This window comes from Ricinus communis, chromosome 2, assembly GCF_019578655.1.
Source record: "Ricinus communis isolate WT05 ecotype wild-type chromosome 2, ASM1957865v1, whole genome shotgun sequence".
NCBI lineage: Eukaryota > Viridiplantae > Streptophyta > Magnoliopsida > Malpighiales > Euphorbiaceae > Ricinus > Ricinus communis.
The window spans coordinates 16,603,307-16,615,281 of record NC_063257.1 but is presented as its reverse complement, the minus strand read 5'-3'; positions in this window follow the sequence as shown (position 1 = coordinate 16,615,281).

The following is an 11,975-nucleotide window of genomic DNA, read 5'->3' as shown; positions in this document are numbered from 1 at the left end:
TTCTCCGTTTTTTATGTATTTTCAAGATATTTTATGTGTTGAACTTAGTTTTAGATGTTCTCTTTAATTTTCTTAGTTGTAGGAGGGTTGTAATAGCTAGATTTAATTTCTTGCACTTTGTCTTTTGCTTTATTTTGGATGGATACCAAATATTTGCTATGTGATTGCCTAAAACTAGAGATATAAACATTAGGCCTTGAAATTGGACCTGGCATGAATATTGTACCCTATTAGGTTAATAAATTGGCATATTAGGCTTAAATTTAAAATCTATGTAGACTTAGTGGACTTTGCATATTTTAATTAAATTAATTGGGCCATATTAGATTTAAGATCACTTAATTTGATCTTATCATGAAAAGTAGTTCATTTAGGCTTAAAGGCTAGAATCCAAAGCATAATTTGTAATTAGCTAGATTAGGAATGCCTTATACATAATTAACTAGTACATTAGATTAATAACATTAAACATAGGGCTAGGTTTAATAAAATGGGCTAGACTTTGGTGGACCTAACATGTTATATTGCTTGATGTATAGAAATATAACTATTGCATTTATAGGGAATAGCCTGTTAAACAATAAACTTACAAATAAAGATACACAAATAAAGAAGTTGGCTTTTGGATCCATCTCTGGATTTGTGGCATAAAGTTTTCTTATGGAATCGAGAAATGCCACTCATTAGTAAAAGTGTCCCGATAAATTGTGCAGGTGGCAACTCCCATCTCCGGGCTAGTCTCTGTGACTAGTTAGCATGTTTCGATTAGGTTGAAAAATCTTGTAGTGCCGTAGTCGCTAAGAACACTTGGGTGATCGCCCGAACCGTCGCCTACACAACACTAGGCTCCCTCTACCTCAGGGAAAAGGGAAGGCACCACAAGTTCCAAAGGCAAAGCCTAAAGGAACTAATCTTGCGTTCATATATAAGAAGCATATCCCCAAACACACACATGCACATAAAACATGTGCTTGTATGCATAATAGGGATGGAAACATGGTGAGACCTAATTTCCAAACAAGAAGACCATTGAACAAAAGGAACTTCAAATCCATTATTTAGTGTCATTATTGCATGAAATTTGGGCATATAAATGTCTTTTATTATCTTATGAAGGCTCACCTTAAATTAGAGGATTCTTCCAAAACTAACCCTAAAGGACCCAAGTTTGTTTAGGTACCAAAAAAGAACTATTATTGATTTTCTTATAAGGTAACTTCTAATCCACTTCAAGGAAAGAAAGTTAGCTTTTGGATGGTGAATTCTAAAGACAAGTAATTATCAACTCTACTTCTCTCACCATCTAAATGAAAGTGGAGCAAAGGGAAGAAAATGAATATAAGCGCAATTAGTATTTAATTTTTCACTTTTATAATTGTTGCTTATATTCAACAAGCGGTGTGATCAAATTATTCTTTTTAATATTATTAGTTTGCTTCTATATCTCTTCTCTCTCACAAGTGGTATATTCTTTTTATCTTGGCAAAGGGGAAGAGAATATGAACTTGTGCAAAAATTCACCAATTCTAACATTGAGGGGAGAGATCAATTGAAAAATAATTTTTTTTTTATTTTTACCTTGCCATGAGTTAAAGGGAATCATATGCACTTTGTGTATTACATATGCACTTTATTTATTTTTGCGCAATTAAATTGTCAAAATAAAAAAGAAGGAGATTGTTAGGCTAAGTTATTTCATTAACTTGGCAATCAAATTGAGTAGTACTAATGTTCTTTCTAAGTGAATTTCATATAGAAACTTATGTACTCATCATTTGAAGATTAAGTGTCACGATCCGATCTGTGGACCCGTGACCGGCACTAAGGAATGGGTAGGCTTAAGGACACCAAATCTCGTAGTAAGCCTGACAATTCACTAACTCAATCAAGGTATAATCCAAATTCTGTCCATTAGCACTATTCCATTACTAAGCTTTAACCGCCAGATACTACATATTTAATTCGGTCTGCCAGCATAATTAGGCAAAATCTGAATTTACATGCGATTACAAAATGATAAGTATGAAATTTCTACTGCGGAGAATCTAGAATTTTAAAAAGTCAAACATACCAATAAAATCAGTTACATTAAATCCGAAGATGAAGGAAGTCGGGCTGCTAGAGGAAAAGAATTACAGGAAACTAACAAACACCTGAAAAACAGTTAAATTAAGAGTGTCAGTCTCGAGAGTGAGTTAACATTATATATCAAAAAATGAACACAACCACTTCAATAAAACATTCATTTAATTAAAATAAAATACTAAGTCATGCAAAAACACATGTCATGCCATGCTTCTATAAAATAAATTTTACATACTACGGGACGAGTACCTCAGTAGAACCCTAACTCCCAACACTAACAGTCTTAGCCTTTCGGCTCTCTCACTCCAACAAGACTGGCGCCCAGAGATCGGAGCTCGACTAGAGTCCTTAAGTCCAGTCTGATCACTTGATTTCCAATAAAGTCGTCACCTAGAGAGCAATGCTCGACCATGGACCTTTGATAGAATTGAACTCGACTAGGGCAGTCCTAAATTCTTCTTTTACTACCTGTCTCAGATTCATACCGGTGCACACGCGATCCTGATGCAACCCATCAGGTGGCATGTTCTACTGCCTTCTCATCCCGAATCAATATGCAAACTTAGTGTAAATGATGTAGAAAATATATATATATGAATAGTAATTAAATAAATCATTTAAATCTTAAATCATTTAATTAGAACTGCTATGTAAAATTTTAGCATGACACATGTACAGTAGATATATGACTTTAACTCACAGTTTTCACGACCTCCTTGCTCTGCTCCTAAGCCTCAGGTGGAGTGAGTTGAAATGATGGAATATCTAATCACGGGAACAATTTAATCAATAAAAGTAAAACAATTAACAAATAACCCTAGGCCTAGAATTGACTGTCTAAGAACTTCGACTCGGATAAATTCTATCAAAAATTCGGCAGAACCTCCCCTAAATACGGACGTTTACCTCCTGTATAACGGGTCCAACACCTGCCAGAAACACTTCTAATATTCATCAATTAATTAACAGGAGTCGGGTCACCAAAACTACATCATTTTTCTCAACTCCGCAACACACCACGAATCATAATTATTGGCAGTCGGTCTGATATACTATTATTTTGACAATCAATCCACACATAATTTTTCTGATATTAAACTAATTCGACTCTATCACATCCACCATACAATAACACAATAATTAGTCAAATAATTTTTAATTAACAATCTCTAAAAATCAACAGCTAGAGAATTACCGAGACGTTTTATCAATCGGTCGACTCGCCTCCAGCCGCCAGAGTCCGATCGACGATCCAAGCATGCCTACAGACTCGAGACGACGCGCAGATGATGATCTTAGCACCCGATCCTCCAATCCGACTCCCAATCATCCAGAGAAATTCATAGACAATCACGGCCGTCGATTTTCAAACGGAGTCCGCTCGCTGCAAAAATAGTGCCATTGGAAGGCTTGAGCTGAAGGGAGTCCGGATATGCCCTCTGATTAGCCAAAACTTGCTGGAGACAGCTGGAAAAAGCCTAAAATCCTGGCTGCCCCCACACTATTTACCTCGTTGGATTTTCTTCCTTCAGCTACCATTTGCGTCGCCGCTACCCTTAAAAGGAAGCCCATTCTCTGACTAGTTGATCACCACCACAAGTAGCTATTGGCGCCGTCGGACACGCCATGAACGACACCGAACAACTACTGCCTCTTCACCCCCTTTCTGTTTTTTTTCTTCTTCACTCACTGCCATCATCGCTGCCGCTGGACTCACCGGCATCGGCTCTTCCACCAGCCATTGCCACCGCGCCTCGAGCGGCCTCCTTCTCCACCTGCCACGGATGGCAGCTCCTTCCTCTCCCTCCTCTTCTCTTTCTTCCCTGATTCTCCTTCCTTTCTTTTCTTTCCTTATCGGAAAATGTTCCCTTAATTTTTGCTAAATAACCATTTAGTCCCTCATTCTTTTTAATTACTAACAATTTCTCCTGCAAAATTTATGTTTAACCCTCCAACTTTTCTTTAGCATTTCAATTAAGCCTCTAACTACTTAATTTGTGCCAAAATACAATTATTAAAAATAGAGAGTTACTTAACTAACCTTGCTTTTAATGGTGAAATTACTAAAATGCCCTTACCGATATATTTAATTACAAAAATACCAACCATAAAAATTCTCATTTAAACCCCATATTAAAGAAATTATACTTTTAGCCCTTATTTCATAAGTAATTATCAAATTAATTCTAATACTTAATTAACTTAAATTATCAATTTATTAACTATTTTCTAATTTAAACCAACACCATTTGCTAATTAAAATTTGTCATTCCCCAATAAATTCTTTTATAAAAATATTATCTACTGTTTCTTTCATAACTTCCAAATATGTTATTTGATTCATATATTCATATTAGGAGAAAATTAAGTGTGGCCTATATATATATAAAAATATAATTTATCCCCTAATAAATTTACTTAATTAATTTCTTGAAAATCATATAGAGAAATAACTCCCTTTATTTTTATCTAGCATTGAAATTCTATTTTAAATCATCCCAATTCAATTACTCAAAATAAAGCTAAATTAAATTAAATAAAAACTCATTATTAGTTATTACTAATATTATTATTATTATTAAAAATAAAAATTTCGGGCATTACATTAAGCCTTTAAAAATTTATTTCTGCATGAAATTACAACCGCAATTTTTAAGGTGCAACTGCAAAAATGGGCAATTTCAGTATAGAATTTTATCTTAATTTTGTGACTATAAAGAAAAAGGTGCAATCATGAAAGTTATATAAAATCATATCACTAGAGACCACCAACAACTATATTTGCCACGTGTACTAGTTGTTGCAGGAATTTCACAAATCGCGACCGCAAAACAAAAAGTGTGATTGCGATTCTTAGTGTGTCAATGCAATTAATGCACTATGTAACGTAAAGCAAAAGAGGATGGCCTAAGGTCTTAATGTACCAAATGTTTAGAGTTTGAAAGGTATAAATACCCTCTCTAAAAGTCATTTATGGATGATCAAAATCAAAAAACTAGCCTACCAGCCTGTGTAGAGCCAATCGGCTCTATGCTAAGCCGATAGCTATGAATATAGCCCATTGGCTCTAAGGGTTGAAAAGTTTGAAGATTGTGACAGTTTAGTCCTTGGACTTATGAAAGTTGTCATTTTGCCCCTTAAACTTTATTTGTCTCTCAATCGGGTCCAAATTGATTCTAAAAAAGTAATTTTAAGCCCGATTCTCCACATTCTTTTATCAGATTCTCCCTTTCTTAATCTCTAAGACTCAAAAAAGACAACAACTTTCATCATTGGGCTTCCCGTAATTTTCTCGATACCTAGATCCAAATAATGGGTGTTGACAATTGCCATCGATTTGTCAAAATTTATAAGCATAGATGTGAGTAAATAAATTGAGACAAATCACAATATCAAGGATACGGCAAAAAAGATATCTTGATGAGTTATAGAAGCCATGCCCTGTAAGCTCGAAAATGCTTTTTGATTTGATGTGGGGACCACGGCCGCTTGAGTTTTAAGGTCTTCGCCTGCTTGAATTCAGGAGCCACGTTGGGTAATATAGGAATCACGCCCGCTGATATGGGAACCACGCTCGTCGATACGCACCGTTGATTTTAGGAATTATGCCTGTTGATATGGGTACCACGCCCGTTGATATAAGTACTATGCCCACTGACTATTTCACCACTTAGGGTTAGTTTGGTAATTTTTTCACTTTTTAGTACTTTTAGTTAGGAATTCCTGCCTCAGGGTGCCATCGATATGCTTCGAAAATTATATTGGTATTTGGCCCGCTTAGGGGCTAAGACATACTTTTTGATGGGTTAAGGACCAAAATGACACTTTTGCCCTTTCTAAGGCTTATATATAGCCTTATATCCATTCATAAATCACTTTATCTCATTTTCTCCTTTTGTTTTCTCTCAAATCCACTTTTGCTCTTTCTTCAATTCTTAACCAATGCTTGGCCAAATCTCGTGAAACCATTCTTGAAATGGCGATCTTTTTTCTAAATTCTCCGGGTGTACTCCGATCACACCCAACTAGGAGTTCTTACTACCGATTTCTCGCCAAAACAACTTAGGGCTTGTGAAACGAGAGGAGATCCCAGTTTTGGCAAAATTGAACACTCACCGGTCATTTTTGGCTGTCAGAGAGGTATTCTTTCGGCTTTAAACTTTATTTCCTATCATTTACATACTATATAATGCATTATTTGTTCAAATATATGAAAACTCATCAAATATACCGAAAAATTGCATGCCCGTTACTATAGAGTCGATCGACTCTACATAGTCCGAATCTACCGTGCATGGGCGAAATAGGGTTTTTAGGGCATTTTTACACAAAATATCAACAAACAAACATATACTTACCTATTTAGATTCTTTTGTGCTTAAATTATATTTAATACCTATGTGTTTGGCTTTTTAGAGTGATGTTGTATTGATCCGGTTCGTTGAAAATTTTTACGTGGCCCATGAGTAGTTTAATGAGCTCCATAACTATGTCCAGGATAGGATTAGTGACACCAGCTTCTGTCGGTCTGTAGCTACACTTCTGTCAATCATTGGGAGGACAGACCACACCTCTATATACACTCTTCTTCAGAGATGGATGGATACTACTCACACCTTCCACACTTCAGTTGGTGAGTTGACCTTGTCCCCTCTCTTTTGCTACTATCACAAGGATTGACTTCATGGGCATCCGCTATAATAGTTATTGTTATTTAATTATTTATTCATGATGTTTTAAATATGATTTAGAGCATAAAATTTACTTGCAAAACTTTGATAAACAACATTGATGTATCAACTACTTGGTGGTATCATGCATGTCCTCAATGTAAGTGTAATGTTTAAAATTACAGTGAACAAATTTTGTGCAACAATTGAGGAGCTTTAAAAGAACCTCTGATGTACTAGTATGTATATTAATAGTATCGCTCTTAAATTATTTCGTTGATTACTAAATAAAGAATAATATTTACATTGAATATATAGGTATAAACTAAATGCTATTGTTGAAGATGAAACAGGAACAACAACATTTTTCATTTTTGGAAGTTCAACAACTAATCTAATTAGTTTACTTGGGAATAACTTAGCTCAAGATTGAAGACAAATTTTTTCTCCCACCATCAATGAGAAGAATATTTGGTGTACAAAATATTTTTCAAGTAGTTATTAATACCGAGCTAAAGATCCATATAATTTATCATTCAAAATGACTCATATTTCAAAAATGAAGATGAATCACTGTTGCCAATTTCAACAATCTTGAATAGCACTCCTGCTAGCTCTACACTACTTAGAAAACCATTAGCAATAGATGCTGAAAGAAGTTAAGAGATGCCTTCAATTTCCAAACAAAGGGGGAAATTAGACAAGCGATATTCCAAATTCCCCTAATGCAGCTGAAATTGCATCTACGTTCGCGTCCAATAAAGAGTTGCAATCAGATCTCTTTCCAAAGGATTCACTTGGCTAAAGAAATATATTTAGGTAAACAATATAAAAGTTAATATTAATAATATTTATTCACTATTTATTTAATTTTCTTTTCAAGCTTTCACAAAGCATAATCTTGTGTCGAAAGCAATTCTATTTTTAAAAGGTAATTCAAAATAAATATGCAACTTATGTTTAATATTTAAATTTATAGCAACAAAATTGACTTATTCTTTTACTTACCATTTGATGATGCAAGTATTCTATTATGTTTTTTTAAAGTTATAATGCTTTTGCTATGTAATATATTAATATTATACAATATACATTGTGGAGGTGTATAACATTTTTATATAACTTTTATATTGCTTTCATAAGTTAAATTTAGATTTATGTCATAAAATAAAAATTAAAAATAATAAAATAATTCTGCAGTATCACACAGTAATCTTACTAGTTACACCACAAGTATTAAAATATTATATGAAAATGAAGATTCAAAATAAGAAAAATAAATTCATGATCTAGAACATTTTAACTATTAATAATTTTAAGATTGTTATTTCTATAAACAACTGGTTATTATTAAGAAAATGTTTATTATCTTTAGATATTAATAATGAATTATTATAATGAGTCATTTACAAATTTACATTGCAGAAATACTAATTCTTAATTCTATATTATATTTAATTCTCATTCAACCTTATTTAAAATAGTGTTATATGGCTATACATATTATATTTAGAAAATAGTACATTTCATCTAAATTTAAAAATATAATATATTTTTGTTTATTAATTTTCTTACTTTAAAATTTAAAATTTAATAACATGATCTATAAATCTTATAAATATAACGATTTACATGCAATATTTAAAATGTGTATTTTTTATATTAAATAAATAATTTATTTCTAGTAGATGAATGATAATGAGTTTAATTATTTAAAATTATTATTCTTATTATTTTAAGAAAAACCAATAATTATACGATGCATTAAAAGCTTTAAATTAAAATCTACAGGGAAAAACATACAAATAATAAAATATAGTGATATCGGTAAAATTAAATTAAGTTTATTAATTGTTTAACATGTGATTATTTAACATAAAATTTGATTAATAATTAAATAATAAAAAGTAAAAAAATAATTATAAATTAATGATACTGATAAAGCGATATAGTTGAAATTATTATAATTTTAGAGATATTAATATTAATAATAAAATATTAAAACATTATAATTATGCATGATAATTTTGCATATATTTTTCACTTGATAAGTTTTATTATATGTGGATATCATAACATATATAAGTGCGAAGAGGGAGGACAAACAAATTTATTATAATTACCTTATTAATTAATTAATTAGATAATTAGATTACTAAGTAAGTTTAACTCTAGAAATCCAACTCTATTAGTATTTTAATATTAAGTCAATAACAATTAAGATAATAATAATGAATATATTTTTATTAGGATTAATATCCTATTTAATATGAATTTGGTTAATAAATTTGTGAAAAGAGAGGACAAACAGATTTATTTTTATTGGCCTTATTAATAGTTTAGTTAATTATGTGAGTTAATTAGATTATTATATAAGTTTAACTCTAAAAGTCTAACTCTATTAATATTTTAACATTAGATAAATTTTAAAAGTCAATAACGATTAAGATTTGTTAGAGATATGACAATAAAATATTGTAAACAAAAATAAAATCTACTGATAAAAAGAAAAAACTAACAATTAAGAATTTAAAAAAACTGAACAAAAATCTGTTTAAAAAGAAAGACCAACGGAGAGTTCTAGATACAGAGGAATAACAAGTTGCTAATGTTTTTGAAGTAGCAAATCATTATATTACTAAACTTCATCATCATCAAAAGATGAAGTTTGGACAAGTAGTAATTAGATCTTTTAAATGTTAAATGATAATTTATATTTATAAACTTTATATAATATATATATATATATATATATATATATATATATATATAATATACTATTTATAATTAATTAGAAATAGCATTTAACTTAAATTTTTTATTGTAAAAAGTTTAAATATTTTATACAAAAACATTAATTCTGTACTGAGTAAATGTATAGTCATAATAAAATATGACTTTTAGCTTTATTTTTATATTATTTTCAAAATAAAAGAAATTTTCTTATAAGAAATTTTTTTATTTTTATATATATACAATCAATAGAAAGTGACTTTTAAATAACATATTTATGAAACATTCTATAAATTCATATCTACAAGTCTTTTTAAAACAATTCGTAATTTACAAGTTAGAATTATGTACATATCTTGAATTAATTTATTACATATCCCATTGATTAAATCTAAATATTCTCTATAACTGATTCCATAAATCTAATAGTAGAAAAATAATATATACAAATATGAGACTCACATGATTTATCGACTTCTATTCATAAATTAAATATGAAAAAAGATAATAATATCTTTACTTCATTAATCTACTAGACAAAAAAACTAAAGTTTCTAGCTTTTTGAATATTTATAGTATTAATTATAAATTATTAGAGGACAAATGGTTTGTGGATCTCATCATAAATTACTAAATTCTAATTAATATTGATAGACAATAGTAAAAAGACTTAGACTTTTTCTTTCTCACAAATAAAAATACCAAATAGATTATTTTTTTATTCACAAGATTCTCTAGTTAACCGAATTGACAACAACTAAAACCTATATATTTAGTTGATTATTTAAAACATTATATAAAATAGTAATTAAAAAATCAACAACAATATCAAATGAATATATAAGAAATGATAGATAAAGAACAACAAAAATTACTTAGAAAAAAGAAATCAAAAGAATAAAGATAATGACTTTGGATAAATCAGAAAAATTTAATAATAATTTATAAAATCTATGTCTAAAGTATGAAAAATAATATCAATAGAACTAATCTTATTTATGTTGTGATCAATAATGAACTTTGTAATTTAAGAATTCTATAAATTTTTTAATATTAAAAAGTTTATTGTAAATTTAATAGTTGTTCTAAATATTTAGATGAACTAATTCAATTAGAAACCGTGTCATTATACAACATTAAAAGTGTCATTTTTTATTATTGAAATATAATGAGTATATATAAAAGTGCGAAAGGGAGAGAACATGCAAATTTATTGAAAGGGCCTTACCGATTGTATAATCTGGTTAATTTGGTCATTTGTCAATAGAATTTACTAATAATTAATCAAGTATAAGCATAACCCTAAAAGTTCGACTCTATTAGAATTTTTAATGTAATTATAAAATATTTTTAATTAAATAAAAAATTATGTTATACATAATAGACCATTAAACTTGATAAAAGAAAACTAAAAACAACTAAAAATGACGTTTATGTTATTGGGTTTATTTGGTAGAATACAATTTTTAATGAAAAATAGAGAAAACTATTCTACAAAAAAATATTACTAAGAATATGAAAAATATATTAAAATATAAATCTAACATTATGCATAATAAATTATTAAATTCGTTTAAAAATTAAAAAAAAAAAAAGAATAGAGAAATCCATATAGAAAATATAGACTATACTACAAGTGTAGTATTTCTCATATATAAAAAATTATGATAGTTTCAATTATGAATATATAATAATTCATGCACTTAAAAAAAAAAATTTAAGTGAGTCATATTCACCAAACAAATATACAATATATAATATTATATAAAAAAACTTTTAACAAACTCTAACTCTATTAAGACTTTACTAAATTAACTAATAAAAATATGAAATAAAAAATATATTATATTTTTAGAGACTAATATTTGACGATATTTGTATCATAATTTTGTCATGTAATTGAGTTTTGCCTTATTTGAACAATTAAATATTAAATTAGTCTATACAGTATCAAAGAAGGCAATTCGAAGCATCCTTAGAATATAAGATTTGATTAATCAAGAAATTTTTAGCTAAATATTTGAGATTAAAATTTTATTTGAATTATATATCTTACTTTTTAATTAATTGTTTAAAATTTAAAAATAGATAATATAAAAATAAAAAATAAAATAATTATAAAAATAACTTGAAAAATAACTTAAAATAGACAAAGTATTATTTATGTTAAAGATAATATATCATTAAAAAATATTTATTTATGTATTTTTATCATATTTTTTAATTTTATATTTAGAATTATTAACATAATTGATCAACATATTAACTAAATAACAATTTCAAGTAGATTTATTTTCTTATTCATTATTTTATCTTTTTATTCAATATTCATTATTAATTAAAATAATTTTATAATCATAAATTTATGTAAATTATTTTATTATATTTAAATTAATATATGTAAAAATTATATAAAAATAATATATACAAATCTAATTATTAATATTTACATGCAACACACATTCTAAATACTGCAATTTACTGTCA